This window comes from Panthera leo, chromosome A2, assembly GCF_018350215.1.
Source record: "Panthera leo isolate Ple1 chromosome A2, P.leo_Ple1_pat1.1, whole genome shotgun sequence".
In the NCBI taxonomy this organism is placed as follows: Eukaryota; Metazoa; Chordata; class Mammalia; order Carnivora; family Felidae; genus Panthera; species Panthera leo.
Window position 1 is genome coordinate 20,083,810 of NC_056680.1, and position 26,574 is coordinate 20,110,383.

Genomic DNA, 26,574 nt, shown 5'->3' on the forward strand with positions numbered 1-26,574 from the left:
TGGGGGCGCCTGGGTGGCGCAGTCGGTTGAGCGTCCGACTTCAGCCAGGTCACGATCTCGCGGTCCGTGAGTTCGAGCCCCGCGTCGGGCTCTGGGCTGATGGCTCAGAGCCTGGAGCCTGTTTCCGATTCTGTGTCTCCCTCTCTCTCTGCCCCTCCCCCGTTCATGCTCTGTCTCTCTCTGTCCCAAAAATAAATAAAAAACGTTGAAAAAAAAAAAAAATTAGAGAAGACTTAAATACATGAAAAGACACCTTATGTTCACGTTATTAGAAGATTTAATACTGTTAAGAAAGCAATACTCTCCGAAATGGTCAATAGTCAGTGCAATCTGTATCAAAATCTTAATGACATTTTTTTGCAAAAATGGAAACACTGATAACTAAAACTATCTTTAAAAGAACAAAATTGGAGGATTCACACTTCAGATTTCATTTACTTATTTTAATCTGAGAGAGAGAGAGAGAGAGAGAGAGAGAGAGAGAGAGAGAGAATCCTAAGCAGGCTCCATGCTCAGCACAGAGCCCAATGAAGGGCTCGATCCCACAACCCTGGGATCATGACCTGAGCCGAAATCAAGAATCAGATGCTGAACCAACTGAGCCACCCAGACACCTCCCACACTTATTTCAAAACTTACTACAAAGCTACAGTGATCAAAATAGTGTGGTACTGGCATTAAGATAGACATATACACCAATGCAACAGAACCAAGAGTCCAGAAATAAAAATTCACATTTATAATCAACTAATTTTCAACAAGTATGCCACACCATTCAATAGGGAAAGAATTTATTGAAAGACCAATAGACCATTATTAGAAAGACTAATGGTGCTGAAACAACTGGATATCCACATACAAAAGAATGAGGCTGAGGCCTTGACTCATACCACATACAATAATTAACTCAAAATGGATCAAAGACCTAAATGTGGAAACTTACACTATAAAACTCTTAGAGGTACACATAAGGGTAAATCTTCATGGCCCTGAAATTGGCAAAGGATTTTTATTTATGACAGCAAAAGCATAAGCAACAAAAGAACAAACACATAAAGTGGACTTCAATGTTTAAAACTTTTGTGCATCAAGTGACATTACCAAGAAAATGAAAAGACAATCCATGAAATGGGAGAAAATATTTGCAAATCATATCTGATAAGGATCTAGTATCCAAGATATATAAAGAACAATTCAACAACAACAAAAAAACCTGACTTAAAAAAGGGCAGAGAACCTGAATGGGCACTTCTCCAAAAGATGCTCTATATCATAAGATGATCTATATTCATCAAAGAAATGAATATCAAAACCACAATAAGATACCACTTACATCAACTAAAATGACTAGAATCAAAAAATCAGAAAAGAATGATCATAAGGGTGCCTGGTGGCTCAGTGAGATAAATGTCCAACTCTTGATTTCGACTCAGGTCATTATTCTCCCAGTTCACGGGATCGAGCCCCGCATTAGGCTCTGTGCTGTCAGGCTGTGTGCTGTCAGCTGCTTGAGATTCTCTCTCTCTACCCCTCCCGCTCACACACAGATGCTCTCTATCAAAATAAACATTAAAAAGAAGAAGACAATAATGATCATTGGCATGGATGTGGAGAAAATGGAAAGCACACTGTTGGTGGTAACATAAAATGGCATAACAACTATGGAAAACAATTTGGTGCCTCCTCAAAAACTTTTTAAAAAGTTAAACATAGAATTACCATATGACCCAGCAATTCCACACTAAGGTATATGCACAAAAGAACTGAAAAAGATACTCAAAGAAGTATTTGTACACAAATGTTCAAAGTTAGCATATTCACAATAGCCAAAAGGTGGAAACAATAGCCAAAAGATGTTTATCGAAAAATGAGTGGATAAACACAATGTGGTTACATTTATACAATGCAATATTACTCAGCCACAGAAAGAAATGAAGTACTGATATATGTTAGAGCTGTGAAAGAAAACTGAAAATATTCAGGGCACCTGAGCGGCTCAGTGGGTTAAGCATCCAACTCTTGATTTCAGTTCAGGTTATGATCTCACAGTTCATGTGACCAAGCCCTGCATCAGGCTCCATGCTGATGGTGTGGAGCCTGTTTGGGATTTGGGGATTTCTGGCTCTCTCTCTCCATCCTCCTTCCAAATAAATAAGTAAAACTTTAAAAAAAAAATTGAAAATACACTAAGTGAAAGAAGCCAGACACAAAGGGTTATATATTTTATGATTCTATTTACACAAAACATCCAGAATAGGTAAATTTATCAGAAACTTGCCTACTGGTTGCCAGGGGCTTGGGATTGGGGGAACATATGGAGTACTGTCTAAACGAAATGGGGTGATGAAAACATCTTGAAACTAAAAGACATTGTAATGGTTGCACAACATTGTTAGTCTACTAAATACCACTGAATTGAACGCTATAAAATGGTCAGTGGCCAATTTATGGTATGTGAATTTGACCACAAGTTTTTTTTTTTAAGTGGGAAAAAAATCAGGAGGGAATGCCTCTTGGATAACTTAAGAGATCAACATAGAACATATAAAGGCAAAGTTTAAGGAAAATATTATGTTTAATAAAGGTTAACTCAAGGGGCACCTGGGTGGCTCAGTCCTTAAGCCTCTGGCTTCGGCTCAGGTCATGATCTTGTGGTTCAAGAGTTCGAGCCCCACATCAGGCTGTCTACTCTCAACACAGAACCCCGCTTCAGATCCTCTGTCTCCCTCCCTCTCTGCCCTTCCCTGCCTCACACTCAATCTCCTCTCTTAAAAATAAACAAACATTTAAAAAAAAAATAAAACTAATGGGGTGCCTGGGTGGCTCAGTCAGTTGGGGGTCCGACTTCAGCTCCGGTCATGATCTCACAGCTCGTGAGTTCGAGCCCCACATCAGGCACTGTGCTGACAGCTCGGAGCCTGGAGCCTGCTTAGGATTCTGTGTCTCCTTTCTACCCTTCCCCCACTCACACTCTGTCGCTTCTTCAAAAATAAATATTTAAAATTTTTTTGAAAAATAAAAAGTTTAAGAAGAAAAAGGTAAAATCAAGGGCACTGAAATACTAAAATTTTAGAGTTCAATTTAGAAACACATATATTCTTTTGGCATCATTTTCAAAACTTCCATTTAATTATGTTTATGAATAACTATAATTTGGGGAATAACTTTCACTTGCCCAGGCAAAACTTAAACTTGTAATTGACTAAATTAATATTGGGGTGCCTAGGTGGCTCAGTTGATTGTGTACTCAACTTTGGCTCAAGCCATGATCTCACAGTTGGGTGAGTTCGAGCCCCGCATAGGGCTCTGCGCTGACAGCCTGAGATCTACTTTGGATTCCGTGTCTCCCTATCTCTGCCCTTCCCCCGCCTCTCAAAAATAAATAAGCATTAAAAATAATTTTTTAGGGGCGCCTGGGTGGCGCAGTCGGTTAAGCGTCCGGCTTCAGCCAGGTCACGATCTCGCGGTCCGTGAGTTCGAGCCCCGCGTCAGGCTCTGGGCTGATGGCTCGGAGCCTGGAGCCTGTTTCCGATTCTGTGTCTCCCTCTCTCTCTGCCCCTCCCCCGTTCATGCTCTGTCTCTCTCTGTCCCAAAAATAAATTAAAAAAAAATAATAAAATAAAAAATAAAAAATAAAAATAATTTTTTAAAAATATCAATGATAATTTACTTTATTATCAATGAAAGACCATTAATATAAAATGTTAAAGGTGCAGTCATCTTGTTATGCACATGACAGTGAAGGTACATTACTCAATTCACCACGTTTTAAAGTGAGTTCTTTAAGTGGTACACAGAATTTATGGCCTATCCAATAATGACACAATAGTTACCAATTACTGAATATTAATATGGGACATTTGGCTAATTTCTAATGTTATTCTGAATTTTCACAACAACCCTACCCTTTTTTTTTACAGATAATAAAAGGGGCTCAGAGAAGTCCCAACGACCAATCAATTGGTACTTTGGTAGAAAAGGATTTCAAGCATTCATATGCCAACTCTGCAAATATACCCATGAGATCCTGGGTCAAGTTATTTAACTTCTCCAAATCTCAATTTCCTTATCTGTGAAGTGGAAGTGGTTGTTCTGAAGGCTAAATGGTAATACTGTCCATGCAATGAAATAAAGGCCCACAAAAAATATGCGGAATGTCCTAAACCTAAAGGTTGCCTGCTAAAGTATTTAGAGATGATGTGTCTGCAACTAACTTCCAAATGGTTCCACAAAATAAGAAATATACACCACACCTATAGAGAAAATATAACAAGATATTAACAATCATTGAATCGGAATGGATAAACAATCGTTTAAAATTTTCCATAAAAGTTGAAAAAAGGGGCGCCTGGGTGGCTCAGTCGGTTGAGCGTCCGACTTCGGCTCAGGTCATGATCTTACAGCTCGTGAGTTCGAGCCCCGCGTCAGGCTCTGTGCTGACAGCTCAGAGCCTGGAGCCTGCTTCTGCTTCTGTGTCTCCCTCTCTCTCTGCCCCTAACCCACTCGCATTCTGTCTCTGTCTCTCTCAAAAATGAATAAACATTAAAAAAAAATTTTTTTTAAGTTGAAAAAAATAAGAAGCATTTCCTTTACTAATTTGAACCAACTCTTAAATATGTGTCAAATGAAAAAAGCAAAGTGTGTGTGTGTGTACACATTCACGTACACGCACCTTACCCTGGAATAAAAGATCTCTGGAAAAACACACAAGCACCAGATAATATCTACTACTTTTGTGAAGGTAACAAATTTTCTGAGATAATGAAAGGAAAAACATTTTTCAGTATAGGTTGTTAACCTAGCTCTACCATTTTTCCACTATTTTGTAACCTTTTGTAATTTCTTAAATCATAAAATCTGTCCTCCCCAAATACACAATACTTAATGGCCTACCTGGCAGAAACTATACCAAAGCCTAAAATAAAGTCCATGTTAAGGACAGATCTTGTAAGGCTAAAATCGTGGAACAAATGTCTCAAAGCATTCTTAGTTTTTAAATAAAGTTTGAAGATTCAAGTAAAATTTACCCAATAATAAGGATGACAAGATCACATATAACAATTTTCTATTCGGCGTCCATAACAATGACAAAATAAGGAAATTGATAATAAACTCAACTTCATTCACTCCAAACTATCTTGTGGTTCATTCTACCAGTTTCTTCCTCTACTAAATTTAACTGTACAACAGAACACTGCACTCAGCAACTACTCAAGGGATTTTGAGGATAAAATTACGCCCTTTATATTCCCCAATTTCTGTATTATCTCAACATCCAAAAATGTATCACCAAATAGATAATACTGCTACGTACAAAAATCTTGACAGCATCAAGAAAAAAAAAATACGAAATCAATTCCTAAAGAGTCTTAATATACAAGCTTATATAAACCTTAAAGGTAAAGTTCAGTACACTGGAAAACGAAAATTACAGGACATTGCCAATGAACTCCTCGATCTGTACATTAACAAAGCGTTTAGAACAGGAAGATAATGCTAATAATTAAACGTGTATACTAATTAAAAGGCTTTGCTGAAAAGACTGAGTAAAGAAAAACTAAGGCCAATGTGACATGGACAAAGACGATTCATTTGGGACTCAAAAAGAACCATTACCCACACTCCAAAATTATTCTTCAAATTCGAAACCCAAGAGCTAGCACTACAGTAAGAGGAAGTGAGACGGAAACCGTCTAGGAAGAGAAGAGTTGAGCAAATGCCTGTCACCCTAGTTGAAAACGACCATAACCCCCGGAAATACGCTCCCGGGAAGCTCGGCAAGCACTCCGAGGTTTGGTTCCCTGCAGTAGGACCCACACGCCTCTCCCTCCATCCCTCCCCTCCACCATAGGGGTGGGAGGAGTGCTCGGAAAGCTCCGCCCCCCTCGCCCGGTCAGAGAGCCGGGCGGGTGAAAAGGGAGGTGGCACGAGGCCGAGGGAGGGGAGAGCCCGCCCAGGTGACTGGAGCTGGAGGCGGAGACACAGCCAGGGAAGGGGGCCGCCGTACGGCAAGGAAGATGGAGCCCCCCAGCCCGTACGGAACGGAAAATGGGAAGACTAGGACGAAAAAGGTTAACGAGGGGAAGGGGAGGCACCCCTCCTCCAGGCAGGGGCAAGCACACCCCCGCCCCCCACTCCGGGCGGAAGAGTTACTCTCGGGAAGCTTCTTTTGCGGACTGAGACAAGAACGTGGAGGCCCCGCCCCCGAGCCAAGAATCTGAAGAAGGAAAAGTCCTGTCAGGCCCCAGACCCAGCCTCCCCGGCGGCCCGGCCCGCCCCCTCCTCGCCGGCGGCCCAGGCAGGTGCCGCCCCTCCCCCAGCCCGGCGCCCACTCTCCCTCCCGTCTTGACCACGCGCCCTGTCTCCTCTCGGCCCTCCCAGAGATCCGTCTCCCTTCTTCCCCCACTCACCTTCCCGGGCGGCTCCGCCGCTCCCCCCTGACCCCGCCAGCGGCCACAGTTCACACACACCGCCTCAGGTCCCGCACTCACTCTCCCTCACTCACACACAGCGCGACCACAGCTCCAGAGCGGCCCACATATTATGCGTCACTCGCGCGCTACGTGCCGCGCGCGCGCGCGTCCCGACTTGGCGCGAGGCTCGCTGGAAGGGGGCGGAAGGAAAACGCCAGCGCGAGGGAAGAAAAATCGAAGAGCCCGGGGCCGCCTGGGAAATGAAGTTCCTCTTCTAGGGGCGTAGCCCATCAGTCTTGATTGGAGCTTGAGTACTTACTCCCGGAGCATTGACTTCTGGGATTTATAGTTTTCCCGCCTGGATGCGAACTGCTGTGTACTCATTGGCTGGTTCGGAAGGCGGAAGCGCATAGTGAGGCACCAGAGCCACACAAGCTAGCGTAGGCTACGACCAATTGACACCTTCTCAGTAACCTTATTCTGCCCTGTATGACTGGAGTGAGCTGCTGTTTTATTCTCTCATTTGCCTTTTATACCTAGAGTATACCATTATCTAGGAAAATATTTGCTACAAGCTTATCAGAAAGCACAGCATTCATGAAACAGAAGACACTGGTTTTGTCTTCCTTTCTATTCAAGACTTAACCTGTGGGATCAGTATTTATCCTAGGTGTCATATGAGGCAGAGAAAAGGAAAAAAATTAAAAGGCCATAGATTAAGGCAGGGTCATCTAATTTAATTCCTTTATTTTGCAGCTGGGAAAAGTAAGGCCCAGAGAAAGTGAAATTACTTACCTAGCATCTCACACCCAATTAGCAATGGAACCAGAACGATTCTTGCCTCTGACTCAGGTATCCCTTTTTAGGGACATGAAAAATATATGTGATTCCACAGCTGAGCAAAATCTCTCCCTGATAAGATCCTACCCAGCTTTTCTCTCTCCAGGAGAACTGAACAAGTTTTTATGCATTTCTATGGAGTCCTCACAGCCAACACTTTCACAGGGGGATCAGGAACCCAGCAAACCTGCCTGCTGCTATACTCAGGTTCCACAACTAGTAAGAAGCTGGCCAGAGCCTGGATGCTGGATCTCTTGATTCCATTCCCCTTTTTCCAGAAAAGAGACCTCCCTCCTCATTTAACTATGTAACTTGGAGCAGCTGTTCAGACACAAAATTCTAGACTGTGGGGTGGCAGCGCCAGACTTGTCACCTCTCTGCAACCCTTTTACCCGCAATGACGGCACAGCTCACTTCTTTGTGCTTTTGGAACTTTGCCTATGTTAGTAATGGCCACTACCATTTCCTTTGATTTTACAGCAGGCTCAGTTCTGAGCCAAGTGTTTAACCCACACTTTTTCCTTTAACCTTCACTACTACCCCACAGGGTAGATACAGTTAGCCACCTATACAGATGAGAAATCTGAGCCCAGAGAAGTGGCCCAAGGAACGGGGATCAGGTTTGTGGGTCCAGAGGCTGCACTCACAGCTTTCCTATACCTATCCTCCAGCACTCCTTGAGCTGACTTTCTTACTGTGCCTCCCTGAGCCACAAAACCAAAATGCATGAAGTTAGCGCATTTAAGCCTTAGATACCCTCCCTCTGTCCATGGTCTAGGTAACACAGCTGTGATTTCCCCACTGGCTGGGAACCTGAAAGAGCCCTTGTGGGAACCCACGGTCCCACTCACCTGCTCCTGGTGCAGCCTCAGTCTGCCACCAGATGGCACTGCTCCCCTTCAGAAACTCAGAATGGGGCTTTGGGTCAATGATGGGATTGAAGAGCATCACAGAGGGACTTTGGAAAAGCCAGGACCTGGCACAAAAACAGACACATAAACCAATGGAATAGAATAGAGACTCCAGAATTGGACCCACAAAAGTATGGCCAACTAATCTTTGACAAAGCAGGAAAGAATATCCAATGGAAAAAAGACAGTCTCTTTAACAAATGGTGCTGGGAGAACTGGGCGGCAACATGCAGAAGAATGAAACTAGACCATTTTCTTACACCATTCACAAAAATAAACTCAAAATGGATAAAGGGCCTAAATGTGAGACAGGAAACCATCAAAACCCTAAAGGAGAAAGCAGGAAAAAACCTCTCTGACCTCAGCCACAGCAATTTCTTACTCGACACATCTCCAAAGGCAAGGGAATTAACAGCAAAAATGAAATACTGGGACCTCATGAAATAAAAAGCTTCTGCACAGCAAAGGAAACAATCAGCAAAACTAAAAGGCAACCAATGGAATTGGAAAAGATATTTGCAAGTGACATATTGGACAAAGGGCTAGTATCCAAAATCTATAAAGAACTCACCAAACTCCACACCGAAAAACAAATAAGCAATGGGCAGAGGACATGAATAGACACTTCTCTAAAGAAGACATCCAGATGGCCAACAGGCACATGAGAAGATGCTCAACGTCACTCCTCATCAGGGAAATAAATACAAGTCAAAACCACACTCAGATACCACCTCACGCCAGTGAGAGTAGCTAAAATGAACAAATCAGGAGACTATAGATGCTGGTGAGGATGTGGAGAAACGGGAACCCTCTTGCACTGCTGGTGGGAATGCAAACTGGTGCAGCTGCTCTGGAAAACAGCATGGAGGTTCCTCAAAAAATTAAAAATAGAACTACCCTATGACCCAGCAATAGCACTGCTAGGAATTTACCCAAGGGATACAGGAGTGCTGATGCATAGGGGCACTTGTACCCCAATGTTTATAGCAGCGCTTTCAACAATAGCCAAATTATGGAAAGAGCCTAAATGTCCATCAACTGATGAATGGATAAAGAAATTGTGGTTTATATACACAATGGAGTACTACTTGGCAATGAGAAAGAATGAAATATGGCCTTTTGTACCAACGTGGATGGAACTGGAGAGTGTTATGCTAAGTGAAATAAGTCATACAGAGAAAGACAGATACCATATGTTTTCACTCCTATGTGGATCCTGAGAAACTTACCAGAAGACCATGGGTGAGGGGGAGGGAAAAAAAGTTAGAGAGGGAGAGAGCCAAACCATAAGAGGCTCTTAAAAACTGAGAATAAACTGAGGGTTGATGGGGGGTGGGAGGGAGGGGGGGTAGGTGATGGGCATTGAGGAGGGCACCTGTTGGGATGAGCACTGGGTGTTGTATGAAACCAATTTGACAATAAAGTTCATCTTTAAAAATTTTTGTAATTAAAAATAGGAAAAGCCAGGACCCAGGAGGCTGGAGAAGCAGAGCAGGAGCTATACATGGCCTGTAGAGTGGTCCTCTCTAGAACCTTTGCTCCACAATGCCTGCAGCCTCCCTACCCCTGCCAACACACAGCCACACAATTGATGGCACTCCCAGACTGCCACTCTGGGAAGGGGAGGAGACGGCACCCTTGTTTTCCAGGCTGCAGATGCATTCCAAGCATATTCACTGATACATTTCACAGCACAGGAACGTGTGCCAGATACACAAGCATGCACACCTATGCATTGGCACCAGGCCTCACAGACAACATTTTGACATCTAAGCACATACAAGCATAAATCCACAGATAGTCCAGGCCCACACACCTGGTTTGGTTCGGCACATTGTCTGTGAATCACTGGAAAGAGATTCCTTGGCCTCTTTGGAAGAACATCTCTGGACTGTCCTCCCCTGCTCTGCCTGTGCTGAAACCCTCCCTATGGTGTGCCTCAGAAACAGCAGGCACCATCCAAAAGTCATGCTTACAGGGCTGCCTGGTGACATATAAAGGGCAAGAGCAGCCCATCCCTGGCCCCAACACCAAGAGCTACAGAGTTGGGTATGTTCTACCTGCCCTTACCCCTAAGCATGCCCATGTACTGGAGTAGGAAAATCAATAGCACCAAGTCCTCTGGGCCTCAGGATGTTCCACCCCTCTCTGCCACCCCTTCTTTCCAGTCACCTACTTCCAGGCTCACTAGATCCGGGTGTTCTCACCAGCGCATTCCCACACTGGTGCCCACAGTTCCTGGGCCTCCTCCTACAACTCCTTGGGACCAGAAGATCAGGCCAGCTATCCCACATCAACCCCCGCTCCACTGTTGGCTGAACAAGACTGCTTCCGCAAGTGTCCAAGTGTCACAGGAGCCACCATGGAGTAGCTTAGGGCTGTGAGGCTCTGAGGGCCCCAGTGTGGACAAAGAGGGAATTCCAGTCATTCATTTGGTGCCCTCCTCCTGCCTGGGAACCTTGGCAGCCCCCTAGAAAAATAGAACACTTACCACCATTGCCCATGAGGTGTGCAAAAAACCACTCCTATATGACAGCATCCACATCCACCACTCTTGTTTTGCAGAGGGAAAAAATGAGACTCCACAAAGTTTGAACCCCACCTTGTCCAGTGGCCACAGTAGCTGTGGTCTCCAGAAGTCAGTCTCTGCCTCCTATTCCCACAGGTTCAACTTCATAGAGGGGCCTGAGGCTCAAGTAGGAAATGAAGCAGACCACCCCCCCAACCCCCCCCCCCCCCCAGCTCCCACCTACCAGGGTCTCAACAAGACTGAAGAGCCTCCGGAAGAGCCCATGCAATCTTTAGGACATACTTGTATTTTTTTATATATTTTTCATCTGAAATTAAAAGTGAACTGGTCATCCTGGGGCACCTGGGCGGCTCAGTGGGTACGGCATCTGACTCTTGATTTTGGCTTATGTCATGATCTCACGGTTCACGGGACTGAGCCCCGTGTCAGGCTCTGCACTGACAGTGTGCAGCCTGCTTGGGATTTTCTCTCTCCCTCTCTCTCTGCCTCTCTCGCAAGCATTCTCTTACTCTCTTATCAAAATAAATAAATAAACATTTTTAAAAAGTGAACTGGTCATCTTATATTTTATCTGGCAACACCACCTCAGAACCACTACTCAGCCCTGGACCCCAAGGACTCCCTGCATGTGGTCCCCAGAGCCTCTCTTAAATCATCTGCAAAATAGTTAGAAGCAAATAAGAACAGCTGTCTCCCAAAGGGTTTCATTAGACAGGCAAAGCAGTCAAGGCTCCTTTAGCCACAAGCTGATGATGTGAGTGCTATTAGGCTCAAATTCTTCCCATCTACCCTTCTCTCTTTAACCCCATTGGTTGTGGTCAAGAATAAGAAAATAGTTTTTCCTCTTTACTGGGAAGAGTTTGCAGATGGAGATGGGTCAGCAGTGGAGTCCAGCCTGGGAAGAAAATAGACCTGCATCCTAATACTGGTGCTCCCATTTACCAGCTGTGGAACCTTGGCCTAATCACTCCGCCTCCCGAGCTTCAGTTTCTTTTGCTGGAAAGTAGAAATAACATCTTCTTTCTAGCATTGAGGATTAAATGTGATAATGCATGTAAAATACTCGGCTTGAGGCCTACCACACAGTAAGTGTTAGAGAAGTGATGACTATTCCTATTTTGATTATTCTTGGTCTAATGCTGTCCCTGTTTAAGTTCTTCAGCTGGTTTCTCTTTGCTCCCAGGACTAGCTGCTGGCAGAGCTCAGGTTTTCCTCATTTAAATGAGAAATGAGCTCCTAACCAGAAAAAAATCCTAGGGCATATTTTCAAAAGTGCTGGGAAGTAGCAAAGGAACCACCCTGGGGGGGATCACCTGTCCACCTCTCTGTCCCACCCCAGAACTGAAAATTGCACGGGTCAGAGGGTGGTTTAAGAAGATCTGTTCCTAGGCCTCCAGATGCTTTAAGAGCTTTAAGAGCTACCACTGATCAAAGGTGAAAGTAGTCAAGGCCAAGGAGCCCCTTAGATGTAAATCCAGACAAGTCACCTTCCCAAACCAGCCTATCCACCCTGCCTCCCTGCTGGGAGGCCTGTATCTAGAATCCTTGCCCAGAGCACACTTGCTTCTTTCTCTGGGTCCTCTGGCAGGATGGTGATGTCACAAAGTAGAGGGCAGAGGGGGTGGCCATAGATATACCCTGGACTACCCTCACAGTGAACCTGCCCGTCACAAACAAGGGCTGCAGCATGAAGGGGGCCAACCTCTGCCTTCCAGGTACCTGCACTACCTATCAGATGACAGCCTGGCTGCCAGTTAGCATCCCTGCTGACTCCTGTGGCCTGCCCTTTCCAGAGACTATGCTCCAGGTAAGAGGGTGAGGAACAGGTGCAAGGAAGGTAAAGAGAAAGCACCCCCAGCCTCTTTTGCCTCACGTTCCTGGAATCATAAGTTCTTCCAGGAGGAACAACAGTGGAGTCAGAATTGGAGAGAAAAGACCTTGGATTTTTGACAATACCTGTTTGTGGCCATGAAACCTTTCTATGGAATTCAGGGATCTCAGTCCTGACCTATTTGAAGGTACTCTGGAGACCACAGGGGCAGACCCTGATGAAGACTCAGGTCACATAAAACATCTATCAGTCTTTTTACTTTGAAAAGCCTAGAGAAGATTAGCTTTGTGTAATGGAAGGAGGCTCATCTGACTTCCCATTCAGAGGCCAGAGACCCACCGTCACCACCACCACTTGAAGTATCCACCACCTCCTGCCCCTCCCTAAACCTTGCTGCAATGGGCCTGGACCTCTGAGACATATTGCCAGGGTAGCCAGGAATATCCAGTTAGGTCTGGGAGTTGAAGTCATTAAGGAAAGGTGTTTCTAAGTGTAGAAGATGTCCTGGGCTCTTACCATGAGGCAGTTCTTCTTCATTCCCTCAGAGGTGGGGGTGTCTCTCCATGAAAAGTCACATGGTGTTTCTGGGGGGAGCCCCTCTGTCTAGTTCCTGCTTCATCTGGTCCAAACTTGTCACAAGATGGCCTTTTGTGAAGTCACAAACCTGGCTGCCTCCCCACAGGACCAGGGACCAGGACAACCAGGGATTAGTGGGAATTACTTGGGGCTATGGAGGGCTTCAGAAGTGGCCTTTGGACTCTGAGGGAGGTGGGGGGTCTGGAGGGGCTCAGGTTGTAAAGCATGAGGGGGTCAGTCGGAGACCTGGGGATGAGAACAGTTTCTCAGATCTTGGTCATTGCAGGGAGGTAAGAACAGCAGGCGCCTGGGTCTGTGGTCTGTGGTCTTTGGCCATCATCCTGTCCCTTGAGACCCAGAGGAAGAGGGTGAATAGAGGGCCCCACCCCAATTGAATACATATAAAAGTTCTGATCACTGATGTTCTGGATGTTCCATGGCAAAGAGAGGTTAAGACCTCTGAGCTGAGGATTCAGTCTTCCCCTCAGTGCAATCCATCGATGGTCATTCACTTGTGGTTGAATTTTCCACCTGTTTCCTGGGCAAGCGCATGCTCTCACATTCTTCTGCATTGATAAGCAGCCCCGTTGGCCTTGGGATACCCTCACCCGTTGGACTGCTCAGAGGAAGAAAAAGGTTGGGAGAATAAATGGGAATACCCAGAGCCCACTCTCTCCAGGGTATAGAAATTTCTACCACCAGAGAAGCTAACCCATAAAAGAAAACAGGAGGGAGAAGAAAGTTTCACTACATATAGTATACAAAGTCAACCACTGCTGTGGAAGGTCACAGTTTGTAGGGGGGGGGGGGGGCGGGATTCAGGAGAGCCACTTGATTGAAGTCTTGTTTAAAAAATTTGTTTTAGGGGCACCTGGGTGGCTCAGTCGGTTAAGTGGCCGGCTTCGGCTCAGGTCATGATCTCGCGGTCCGTGAGTTCGAGCCCCGCGTCGGGCTCTGTGCTGATGGCTCTGTGCTGATGGCTCAGAGCCTGGAGCCTGCTTCTGTTTCTGTGTCTCCCTCTCGATACCCCTCCCCCATTCACGCTCTGTCTCTCTCTGCCTTCCAAAAATGAATAAATGTTAAAAAAAATTTAAAAAAAAAAAAGAAAAAAAAATTTGTTTTAGTATTTATTTTTAAGAGAGAAAAAGAGAGCACTAGTGGGGGAGAGGCAGAGAGGGAGACACAGACTCTAGGCTCTGAGCTGTTAGCACAGAGCCTGATGCAGGGTTCAAACCCATGAACCTTGAGATCATGACCTGAGTCGAAGTCAGACACTTAACTGACTGAGCCACCCAGGCACCCCTGAAGCCTTGTTTAAAAAAAATCAATAGGGGTGCCTGGGTGGCTCAGTCAGTTGAGTCTCCAACTTCAGGTCAGGTCATGATCTCACAGCCTGTGAGTTCAAGTGCTGTGTTGGACTCTGTGCTGACAGCTCGGAGCCTGGAGCCTGCTTCAGATTCTGTCTCTCTCTCTTTCTCTCTCTCTCTCTCTCTCTCTCTGCCCCTTCCCCACTCACTTTCTGTCTCTCTCTCTCAAAATAAATTTTTTTAATCAATAAAAAATATTTTCTGTGAAGCTAGGGATTCCTGAGTTTCAGCTCTATGCCTCACCTTGTATCCTGTGTCACTTGGGCTGAGGAGGATGCAGCACATGATGGAGATGACATGTCCTGCTCTCAAGGGCCCACAGTCTAGGAGCTGAGTGACTGTGCCCAGCTGCCTTCCTTTTTTTTTTTAATTTTTTAAAATGTTTTATTTATTTTTGAGAGACAGAGAGAGACAGCATGAGTGGGAGAAGGCAGAGAAAGAGAGGGAGACCCAGAATATGAAGGCTCCAGGCTCTGAGCTGTCAGCACAGAGTCCAACATGGGGCTCGAACTCACGAGGGCCGTGAGATCATGACCTAAGCCGAAGTCGGAGGCTCAACCCACTGAGCCACCCAGGTGACCCCCCCCCCCAAGTTGCCTTCCTTAAAGAGAAAGCTATGGCCCAGGAAGTGGTGGGGCAGCCTGGAATCCCTAGGGCCCTACCTCCCAGGTCAGGTCCCTACATTTACCTGAAGGTAAGAACAGACTAGAATCATGAGGGCTTTTGACATTAGAGCCAAGGCAGCTTCACACTGTCTCTCGGGGGCTGAAGTTCTGGGTCTTGGGGTCATTCATTCTGTTAAGAGTGGCCCTCCCCCATGTGGCTCCTCTCTTGGCCATTTTTGTTGCAGCATTGAAGCCATACTTCCACAGAGGGTCTTCTACTGTATACTCTATGGAGCCTGCGAGTGTGCTGTGGGGACAGGCCTGGTCTAAGGGGTAAAAGACTAGAGGGCGACCCTGGGCAAGTTTCCCCATCAGAAGTTTACTAGAGCTACGGTTTTTAAATTTTGTTAGTATTATTTTAGTGTAGAATCCTTTTTTTTTTTTCCCAGTGAAATCTTGTACATCTGTTCATTAAGTAGAAAAAAGAAGCCATGTTGGGAGTTGGAGGACACCGTGTGGCAGAGTTCCTACCAATTCTGAGGAACTCCTTAGGATTCTAAGGAACTCAGTTTGAAAACCATCTGTCATGTGGCTTCCAGACCCATCTTGGCTTAGCCTGCCATAAATCTGTGACTTCAAAGCCCAGGCTTTAAAAAGAAAGAGAGCAGGCTAAGGAATACCACATTTAGTGGCCACCTCAGAGTCCTGTCCTGAGTAACTTCCCCCACTATCACTTCCAGTTCCTGGTCCTGGCTCGGCTTAATTACAACCGCCAGTACATCTGCAACCCACCTCTCACCTAGCCCTCTACTCCTAACTTTGATTCTCTTTTATGGGTTCTGAAATCAGCATCCAGGGCTCTGTGGCCCAAAGCCCACATAGGTGTCCTAAGTCAGGAGCACATCAGGCACCTTTCTGAACCTGAGTTCAGTAGGCAGGAGACAGGAGATTCTCATTCTCTGGGTAGCATTCAGATTTGCCTCTCTTCTGAGATTCTTGTAGCCTCCAGAATTGTCCTTGTCCTTTTTTAAGGTTTTTTTCGGAGTTTTTGTGTGGGTTTTTGTTTTTTTTGAGAGAGAGTGCACACGTGCATGTGAGTGGGGGAGAGGCAGAGAGGGAGAGGAGGAAAGAGACACTCAAGCAGGCTCCACACTCAGCACAGAGCCCAAAAAAGGGGCTCTATCTCACAACCCTGAGGCCATGAGTTGAGCCAAAATCAAGAGTCAGACACTCAACCGACTGAGCCACCCAGGCGCCCCTCTCCTTGTCCTTTTTTGAATGCAGGACATACTAATTTCATGGGGCTGCAAGCCTTACCTAGGAGCCAGAAAATACTCAGGGCAGCCTGGGTGGAGAGCAAACCCTGCCCTCCCCCATTTCTTTTCCTCAAAGATGCAGAGCAGAGAGCAAGGTGGGCTCCCCACCCCCAAACCTGTTAGGACTGGATTCCAGGGGCTTTAGTTTCAAAGAATCCATAAAAAGCATCATGGCCTTGGCTACTCTGAGGAGGACCAGAAATTCAAGAGGGCAGAGTAATGGTGCTGTGGACCTTGTTACAGAGAAAGGTAGTTACATTGTAGCAGAAAACAAAGGCTACTGCTTTTTCTCTGCCCTGATGGCTAGGGAGGCAGGGCAAAGACAGCAGACATTCCCTAGGGCCAGGCATGGTGAAGCAAAAACAAGGCTCTTCAGTAAGCTGAGAGGCTAGTACAAGGTTCTCCGCCCTAGCTGCACATTTGAATCACCTGTGGAGTTTTGATGATCTCCCAGTGCCAGGAGCCTGTTCCAGATCAATTAAATCAGTATCTCTACAGATGGGTCACAGACACTATTGTTTCCCAAAGCTCCACAGGTGATTCATTCACAGCCAAAGCCAAGAATACTGGTCTGGGGTGAGAAGCTGGCATCAAACAGAATGTGGATGTGATGCTCTTCACCCTGAGGTGGGCCTGGAGACTTGAAATCCTGGGGGCCTAGTGAGCTGGGCCCTGCTGCTACTGGAAGCCATGGGATCCTCTGTTACTCTCCTACCTACATACCCACTCACCTGCCACACACACACACACACACACACACACACACACACACCAGAGCACCTATTCCAGTGAAAGTGGGACAGAAGGCTCAGTGATCCAGCCCCAGGGAAGGAGAGCATGTGCCCTGATTTAGAATCCTGACCCTGCTCCTCTTTAGCTATGTGGCCTGACAACACTTCTGGGTCTCAATTTCTCATCCATAAAATGGGGCAATAATGCTTACTTTGAAGGTGGTTACAAGGAAGTACCCAGCTCACAGGAAGAGCACTAGAGATTGGGCCGCTAAGCAATAGGAGCCCAGACTCCCTCTGTCAGCTGAGACATGGCCGTAGGGATCAGCTGTCCAACTCTCTGGTTTTTCACATGAAGATCTCAAAGTCCAGAGGGGAGAAGTTTTCCCAGGATACACAGCCAGCCAGAACCCAATCTCCCTCTGCCCCAGGAGCTTCACATCATGGCAGCCTTCCTGTGTTGGGCTTTAGCTCTCCTCATCCAGCAAAAGTCCAAAAATGATCTCTAGGGCTTCTAAAGAAGTAAGCAGGGATTTTATAATAACCTTTAGAATGTCTTATTGGAGATGCTTGGCTGACCTTGGGGTAGAGGGTATCCAATCTGGCCATTTGGCCCCAATGGGCTATTTGTCTCCACTCCCTTCTGATAGTCCTTATCCTAAAAAGAAGGTTCATCACCTCAGTGCTAAGGGTGAACCCCCCCCCCCCCCCGCCAGCCTCCCGAGGCTGAGGACTACAGAACAAGGATCCACTCTGCCCCTGAGGCCTGGGCCTTGGGTTAGAAAGAGTGGGCAGGGCAGATTGCTTTTCCATATAAGCTCTTTTTGTACTTTAGCTTCGAAGCCACTGAACATGTACTGCTTTGGTAAAAATAAATCGTATTGAAAAGTAAAACTATACATGTCACCATACATTTGTCCAAATCCATAGAATATACAAACACCAAGAGTGCTAATAAACTACAGACTCTGGGAGATGGTGATGAGTCAGTGTAGGTTCACTGATTGTGACAAATGTACCACTCTGGTGGAGAATGTTGGTAATTGAGGAGGCTGGGGTGAGGGAGGAGGCGGGTGTGGGGGGGAAGTGTGGGGGCTGTGTACTTTCTGCTCAATTTTGTTGTGAATCTAAAACTTCTCTAAAAATGTTAAGTAGAGGGGCACCTGGGTGGTTCAGTCGGTTGAGTGTCTGACTTTGGCTCAGGTCATGATCTCGCAGTTCATGGGTTCGAGCTCCACATAGGGCTCTGTGCTGACAGCTCAGAGCCTGGAGCCTGCTTCGGATTCTGTGTCTCCCTCTCTTTCTGCCCCTCTCCTGCTTGCATTCTGTCTCTCTCTCAAAAATAAACATTAAAAATTTGTTTTAATAGAAATAAAAATAGTAAGTAGATAGAAGTAAAACTGATATATACAGAGAATAATAGTACCCTTCCCATGGTGTCTGCAAGGATTATATGAGCTAATGAACATTAAGGACTTAGCCTGACCCAGGTAATTGCTCAGTATGAGTTGGCTTTTGTGTTTTATTCTAAAGCCATCTCTGTCCCGTGGTTTCCTCTCAGCTGCCACTCATGAGAGGGAGATGGTGGGAACAGATCTTTCCCACCCTTTATCTCAGGATGCTGAGGCACCAGAGGCTTTGTCACTAGCTCAGTCACATGGTTTAACTGGTGATGCTACAGCCAGGCCTCTGGTGAAAGTTACTGACCTTTGTGCAGCTAGAGTTCTGCACTAAGTCCAGGCAGACACAGAGCATCTCCTTTGAGCAAGGTCCCATGCTCAGACCCTCAAAGTGTTCTTTCAACAGTCCTACAAGGTAGGCATCATTGCTCCATTTTAACAGATGAGTAAGCTGTGGCTCAGAGAAATTAACTAACTTGTCCAAGCCTGCTCGGCTATAAGGACAAAGTCCAGAACTCCTGCTTTCTCCATCAGGAAAGGAGGCACAGGAGGTGAGCATTCGGCCAGTACCCTAGCTTGACCTACGGTACTTATCCCCTCCTCCAGCAGCCTTTCGAAGATGCCACCTTGGAGGACAACATCTTCTTCCCAGAAGGACTTGAGCAGCCCAGTGGCATCCCCCAGGTCTGTTGGGATACCTACTCTGGGGAAGGATGAGGAAGCATCCCAACCCCTCTCTTTTGGAGTCTGGAGTTGGAGATGCTGGAGTATAGAGGGCCTGATTCCCCATCCTCCCTCTCCCAGCCTACCTAGCTGCCTTTTTAGGCAGCTCATTCTTCCCCGTGTTAACTTTCTTGCCTACTTCCTTCTTCAGGTGAAAGGGAAATGATGAAGATGAGTTATCCTGGAGGCCCAAACCTTCAATGTGGTAGCTGGGCATAATCTGGGAAGGCTTCCTGCAAGTGGTAAGGGTCAGGGCTAGACTGTAAAAAGTGGAAATAAATAGATGGAGAGAACCATGGGAAGAACCCAAACTGTGATTTCCCTCTCCTTCTTAGAACTGTAGGTGCATCACCTCCTAATAGACACTCATTTGCTGATTCTTTCATTCATTGATGGAGTACCATGTGCTGGGTAGGAAACAGGATTCTACCTCATGTCCACAGGCTCTTCAGGTTGATAGCCACACAAACAGCCATACAATGTGACAGTGGCTGTAATGAACATGTTCTGGGACCCCACAGGCTGCTAAAGCGCATCAGAGCATTCAAGAGAGTTGACATGTGGCTCCTTAAGGACCAGCTCTGTGTTTCCTAAACCCCAGATATACTTACATAGGAAACAAATGGTTTTTATAAAAACAAAAAGTTCACTTTGCTCTCACACAATATTCAGTGTTCCATTGTGTTTGTAACCCCACATCCAACTATGGAAAAGTTTCTCTGGATCCCAGTAGTTCTTAACTCTTTTTTTTTCTGTTTTTTTTTTCTTTTATTGTGATAAAATACATATACATATAAAAGTTTACCCTTTTAACCTTTTTAAGTGTACAGTTCAGTGGCACTAAATATATTCATAATGTACAACCATGACCACCATCCATCATCTTCATTGTAGCTCTTTTATTTTTTAAAATTGAAACTCTCTACCCATTAATATTAACTCCCCATTCTCTGTTCCCCCCAGTCCCTGGCAACTACCATTCTACTTTCTGTTCTGTGAATTTGACTGCTTTAGATACCTCAGGTAAGTGGAATCTTACAGAGGCGCCTGAGTGGCTCACTCGGTTAAGCTTCCAACTTTGGCTCAGGTCATGGTCTCGGGGTCTGTGAGTTCCAGCCCCACATTGGACTCTGTGCTGACAGCTCAGAGCCTGGAGCCTGCTTTGGATTCTGTGTCTCCCTCTCTCACTGTCTCTCATGCTCTGTCTCTCTTACTCTCAAAAATAAATAAACATTAAAATTTTTTTTAAAAAGTGGAATCTTACAGTATCTGTCTTTCAAATGACTGACCTCAAGATTCCTCCATGTTGTAGCATGCAACAGGATTTCCTTCCTTTTAGAGGCTAAATAATATTCCACGGTATGTATATATCACCTTTTGTTTGTGCATTTATGCATCAATAGACACGGGTTCCTTCCACATTTTAGCTATTGTGAATAATGCTGCTATGAAACATGGATGTATAAATATCTCTTTGAGATGCTGTTTTCAGTTCTTCGGGGTACATACTCAGAAGTGGAATTGCTACATTATATGGTAAATCTAGTTTTAATTTTTTGTAGAGCCACTGTACTGTTTCCACAGTTGCTGTGTCATTTTACATTCTCACAAACAATGCAGAAAAGTTCCAATTTCTCCACTTCCTCACCAACACTTGTTCTTTCTGTTTATTTTTTTTTTAAGTTTATTTATTTTTGAGGGGGCCTGGCAGACAGAGAGCATGAGACACAGAACCCGAAGCAGGCTCCAGGCTCTGAGCTGTCAGCACAGAGCTCGATAAGGGGCTCAAACTCATGAACTGTGAGATCATGACCTGAGCCGAAGTCGGACACTTAACCAACTGAGTCACCCAGGCACCACTATTTCTGTTTATTTCATTGCTAATGTATAGAAATGAAACTTATTTTGTGTGTTGACTTGTTTCCTGCTACTTTGCTGAATTCGTTTATTAGTTCTAGCAGTTTTTTTGTTTGTTTGTTTGTTTGGAATCTTTAGGGTTTCCTACATATGAGATCCTATTATCTTCAAACAGGGATTATTTTACTTCTTCCTTTCCAACTTAGATGCCTTTAATTTCTTTTTCTGGACTAATTTCTCTGGTTAAAATTCCAGTACTGTATTGAATAGAAGTGGCAAAAGCAGGCATCCATCGTTACCTTGTTCCTGATGTTGGAGGAAGAGCTTTCAGATTTTCACCATTGTGATTTGGGCTTGTTTTTTGCTGTGGGTTTTTTTATATATGACTCCTATCATATTGAAGTAGTTTCCTTCTGTTACTCGTTCTTTTAGTGATTTTATCATGAAAAGGTGTTGAATTTTGTCAAATGTTTTTTCTCTATCAATTGAGATTATGTGCTTCCTCCTCCTTCATTTTGTTAGTAATACCCTGATTGATTTTAGTATGATGAACTATTCTTGCATTCCAGGAATAGATCACAATTGGTTGTGGTGTATATTCCTTTTAGTATGCTGCTGAATTTGGTTTGCTAATATTCTATTAAGTATTTTTTCATCAATGTTCATAAGGTATAATTATATGTAGTTTTCTTGTAGTGTCTTTTATCCGACTTTGATATTGGCAATGTTGGCCTTGTAGGATAAGTTAGCAAGTGTTCTTTCCTCTTCATTTATTTGGAAGTTTGAGAAGGATTGGTATTAGTTCTTCTTTAAATATTGCATAGAGTGGCACCTGGGTGACTCAGTTGGCTAAAGTGTCTGGCTTCGGACCAGTTCATGATCTCACAGTTTGTGAATTTGAACCCTGCATCAGGCTCTCTGCTGTCAGCACAGAGCCCACTTTGGATCTTCCCTCCCCCTCTCTTTCTGCCCCTCCCCTCACCTCTCAAAGATAAATAAACTTTTTTTTTTTTTTTTAATGTTGGGTAGAATTCACCAATGAAGCTATTAGGTTCAGGGTTTTATTTGTTGGGAGACTTTAGATTACTGATTCAATCTCCTTACTAGTTGTAGGTCTACTCAAAATTTCTATTTCTTCATGATTTAATCTTGGTGGGTTTTGTTTTTCAAGAAATTTGTCTACTTCATCCAGCTTACTATGTTCATAATAATCTCTTACAATCTTTTTTATTTCTGTAGGATCATTAGTAATGTTCCCACTTCCATTTTTTTTTATTTTAGCAATTTGAATTAGATTTAGTAATCTCTTTTATTCTTGGTCAGTCTAACTAAAGTTTTGTCAACTTTATTGATCTTTTGTTTTTAAGTTTATTTGTTTATTTTTGACAGAGAGAGAGAGAGAGAGAGAGCAAGTGGAGAGGGGCAGAGAGAGAGGGAAAGAGAGATAGTCCCAAGCAGGGTCCACATTGTCAGTGCAGAGCCTGATGCAGGGCTCGAACCCATGAACTGTGAAATCATGACCTGAGCCAAAGTCAGGCACTTAACCAACTGAGCCACCCAGGTGCCCCTATTGATCTTTTCAAAGAACCAACTTCTGGTTTCATGAATTTTCTTTATTCTCAATTTCATTTATCTTATAGGTCTTTACCTTGCTACAAATCCTCTCCCCAGAAAACTACCCATACATCTCAAAGTCTACATACATATTGAGGGGTCTTCACTGATCCTTAAAACCGAGGGATCTCCACTGACAGATTAAACTGGGTAGAGAGCAGGACAAGGAAAAAGGAATGGAGCTGACACTCATGACTCATCAGGTGCTATTTCAATGAGAGCCTCTTAAACTTTATTGTGGTAGTTTGGGTTGGGTCCTTAGCATCTGTCTTTCTAACAAGCTATCAAGTGAGGCCAGGGCTATTGCTTCTGGTCCCTGCTTTACACAATGAGGCTCTAAGCAACCCTACCCTCTCTAGCGCTGCTTCTCTGCCTTTCAGGTAAGCTCCCCTCTCCACAAAAGTCATCCCCAGGTAGGCAGGTGTCACACTGACTCCTCCCTTCCCTTATCCCCACTTGTAGTTATGAAGACCAAACCATGCCATTTCCTAAACAGTGCTGACCCCATTTGTCCATTTGTGCTCTCCCACACCCTCATTTTAGGCCAGCAACATCTGCTGGGATCATCACAGAGTTCTCACTACCCATGGTATGATCCCCTAACCTTCACTGTTAGTGCAATTTTTTTTTAGTTTATTTGTTTATTTTGAAAGAGAGAGAGTGTACAAGTGGAGAAGAGGCAGAAAGAGAGAGGGAGAGAGAGAATCCCAAGCATGCTCCACGCTGACCGTGCAGAACCGGATGCAGGGATCAAACTTACAGGCGGTAAGAATATGACCTGAGCCGAAAAGAAGAGTCAGATGCTTAATCAACTGAGACACCCATGTGCCCCATATTTTTTTCCAGTTTATTTATTTATTTTTGAGACAGGTGGAGGGGCACAGAGGGAGGGGGACAGAGGATCTGAAGTTGGCTCTGTGCTGACAGCCCTGATGCAGGGCTCAAACTCACAAACTGCGAAATCATGACCTAATTCGAAGCTTAACCAACTGAGCCACCCAGATGCCCCTCTTAGTGCAATTTAAATTGCAAGTCGTTTTAGACTTCAATGTGCCTTACAAGGGCATGTGTGACCCTAGTCCTGGTCACAACTCTAGTCTTGTTTCTTTCCATCTTACTCGCACAGTTCCTACCTCTTGGCTTTTGCCTATTCTGTTCCCCCCTACTCAGAATCCTCTTCCCTGCCTTTTATCCAACTCTCACTCCTTCTCCTGACCTGGTCTGCCTGTCCCCCCACCCCTTCCTTTTAGCTCAGCCAGGTTGGGAGCCTACCTGACCACTCCTGCCTCAGTTGGGGTCATTTTGATGATGCCTAAAACCCCTGAAACTCCCTTAAGTAAAACAAGGTGCTGAAGAGAAGGGGGTACTTTCTGGACTTCTCCAGCAGGAGCCCTCACCTTTCCTTCCCTCCCTCTTCTGAGACTCCCAGCCCAATGCCCTCTGACTGGTTGTGTCATAGCTCTCTGTACCTTCGAAACTTGAAATTCTTGGGATATAGAATCCAATTGGCCCATCTGTAATTAGGTATTCTCCCTGGGCCAATCAGCTACTGCTGGATAACTGAGACATATAGCATAAACATAGCCTCCAGGCCCCATTCCTGAGTGGGTGGGAAGTTTTGGAAAGGGGAGCGTGAGCTAAGTAGTCTCCAAGATGTCTCCTGCAATTCTTAAGGTATTTAACCTGTGCTTCCGTCTCATAGTGGTATAACTGCTTGCTCCTGGTCTGCCTTTCCCAGTGGACATAAGCTCTAAGGACAGAGGCCAAGCTGTATAACTGTCTTCAGGGCTGAAACAGAATGTGCCCAATAAATATTTGTGGAATGAAATGCCAAGAAAGCCCAGAGAAAGGACTGGCCTTTATGTTCATGGAGACAACTCGGAAGAGATGACATTTGGGCCAGGAATTAAAGGAGAGTGAGTTTATGGGGCACCTGTGTGGCATAGTCTGTTCAGCGTTGACTCTTGATGTTGGCTCAGGTCATGATCTCATGGTTCGTGAGTTTGAGCCCTGCATCAAGCTCTGCACTGATGGTGTGGAGACTGCTTGGGATTCTGTCTCTCCTTATCTCTGCCCCTCCCCTGCTTGTGCTGGCGCTCTCTCTCTCTCTCTCTCTCTCTCAAAATAAAGAAATAAACTTAAAATTTTTAATTAAAAAAAAAAAAAAGCAGAGTGAGTTTACTAACCGGGAGTAGAGGTTTAGGTTTAGCAAGAGGGAATAGTGGTCCTATGGTCTGAGTTGGTCCAACCACACATTACTGAGCACCCAACAATTAACAACACATTGGGTGATTGCTGTGGGGCCAAGGTAAGGCCTGGAAAGGGGTGAGAAGTAACCAAAGGGGAGATTAGATTCCTAAAGTATCTAAACCAAATATTCCTTCCCCTGCACCCCCACTGGTAGTTTGTTCTCACGGGGATTAAGGCTGTAAAATAATTATGTTTGTGTGCCTGTATCCCCCAGGAGTCTCAGGGGCTGTGGTTTTTAACCTTTATAAAACAAATCCCCAGGGTTTTTTGATGAACCTGAATCCCCTGATGGCAACATGAGGACTGTGGACACCCCTAATATTCTGTTCAATACATGTTAATGGAACCCAATTTTGTAGTAGACTTGGGGCTACTGAGACGGACCAACCTGGTCCCATATGGAGAAGTCAAATATAATTTACAATAAGAATGAAATAGGTGCCCAAGATAATTACAGCAGTACAGCTGAGTCTTGGGAATCCCAGCCAATCTCTTGTAGAGGTGAGTGTGAGCTTGTGATCATCTCTAGAAGATAGTGGGAGTGACTTAACAGTGAAAATGTTAGCCTAATTTTTTCTGAACTAAATAAACGTGCACATACATTTAACACTTCCAAAGAAAGTTTATAGCCATTTTCTCATTTCTTTTTCACCATTGCAAGCATATTATTTGCATTTTACAGATGAAGAACTCATCTCAGGGAGGTTAAGTGATTTGCCCAAGGTCATACAACATGTGGGAGGAGATGGTTCCTCCCCAATCTCCATTCTTGAGGAAGAACCCTTCACTGCTTGGAGAGAGTTATAACTCCTTCCAGATACTCTCAAATTCTCTCCAGACCATGGAGCCTGTAAATGATGACCATTTCAGAAAAAGAGCTATTGAACACCTACTGTGTGGAAAGCATCATTTCTTCTCCCTTATAAATAATAAGCATGCTCTCAGAAAAAAACCAGTATAAGTCATTTACCCTTGAAGTAAATAAATTCTTCCACTTTCCCTAAACATCTTAAAAATATGTATGTATGTATTTAATTTGAATTCTCAGATCTGAGTTCAAATTCTGGTTCCACTAGTTAGTGGCTGTGAGATCTCATGCAACTCAACCTCTCTAAGCTTGTTTTTTGATTTTTTAAAATTGAGGTAAAATTGGGGCACCTGGGTAGCTCAGTTGGTTGAGCATCCAGCTTCACCTCAGGACATAATCTTGCGGTTTATGAGTTCAAGCCCTGCATCTGGCTCTCTGGTGTCAGCATGGAGCCCACTGTGGATCCTCTGTCTCCCTCTCTTTCTACCCCTCCCCTGCTCACACTCTCTGCAAAATAAATAAAATGTTAAAATTGAGGTAAAATTCATATAAGTTAACCACTTTAAATGAACAATTCACAATATTATACAATCACCACTTCTATCTGCTTTTAAAATATTTTCATCACCTCAAAATAAAACCCCATATCTTTTTATTTTTATTTTTATTAATTTATTTTTTCAGTATATGAAGTTTACTGTCAAATTGAAAACCCCATATCCATTAAGCAATTACTTTCCATTCCATTGCCGGCTCCCCCACCCCCAGCCTTGCTTTCTGTCCTATGGATTTACCTATTCTG

The 26,574-nt window shown here is 44.7% G+C and overlaps 1 protein-coding gene and 1 long non-coding RNA gene across 15 annotated transcripts in view; one reads left to right on the top strand and one right to left on the bottom strand.

Annotated features, from left to right (window-relative positions):
• The window catches only part of DCAF1 (DDB1 and CUL4 associated factor 1), a 90,110-nt gene extending 76,876 nt beyond the window's left edge, over nt 1-13,234 (bottom strand). For 4 of the 14 annotated variants that reach the window (XR_006199857.1, XR_006199855.1, XR_006199854.1 and 1 more), the window contains exon 1: nt 13,042-13,215. The gene's annotated coding sequence lies outside the window, so the exon portion shown is untranslated. Of the gene's footprint in view, nt 1-6,410; nt 6,546-13,041 lie in introns of those variants that run through there. The other 10 variants (XR_006199859.1, XR_006199858.1, XM_042929511.1 and 7 more) reach the window with 6 other exon arrangements.
• Nucleotides 12,324-19,542, top strand: LOC122214401. The gene is made up of 3 exons (XR_006199860.1): nt 12,324-12,501; nt 19,055-19,204; nt 19,395-19,542. It is a non-coding gene; the product is annotated as an uncharacterized LOC122214401 (long non-coding RNA).
• The last annotated feature ends 7,032 nt before the right edge of the window (nt 19,543-26,574 follow it).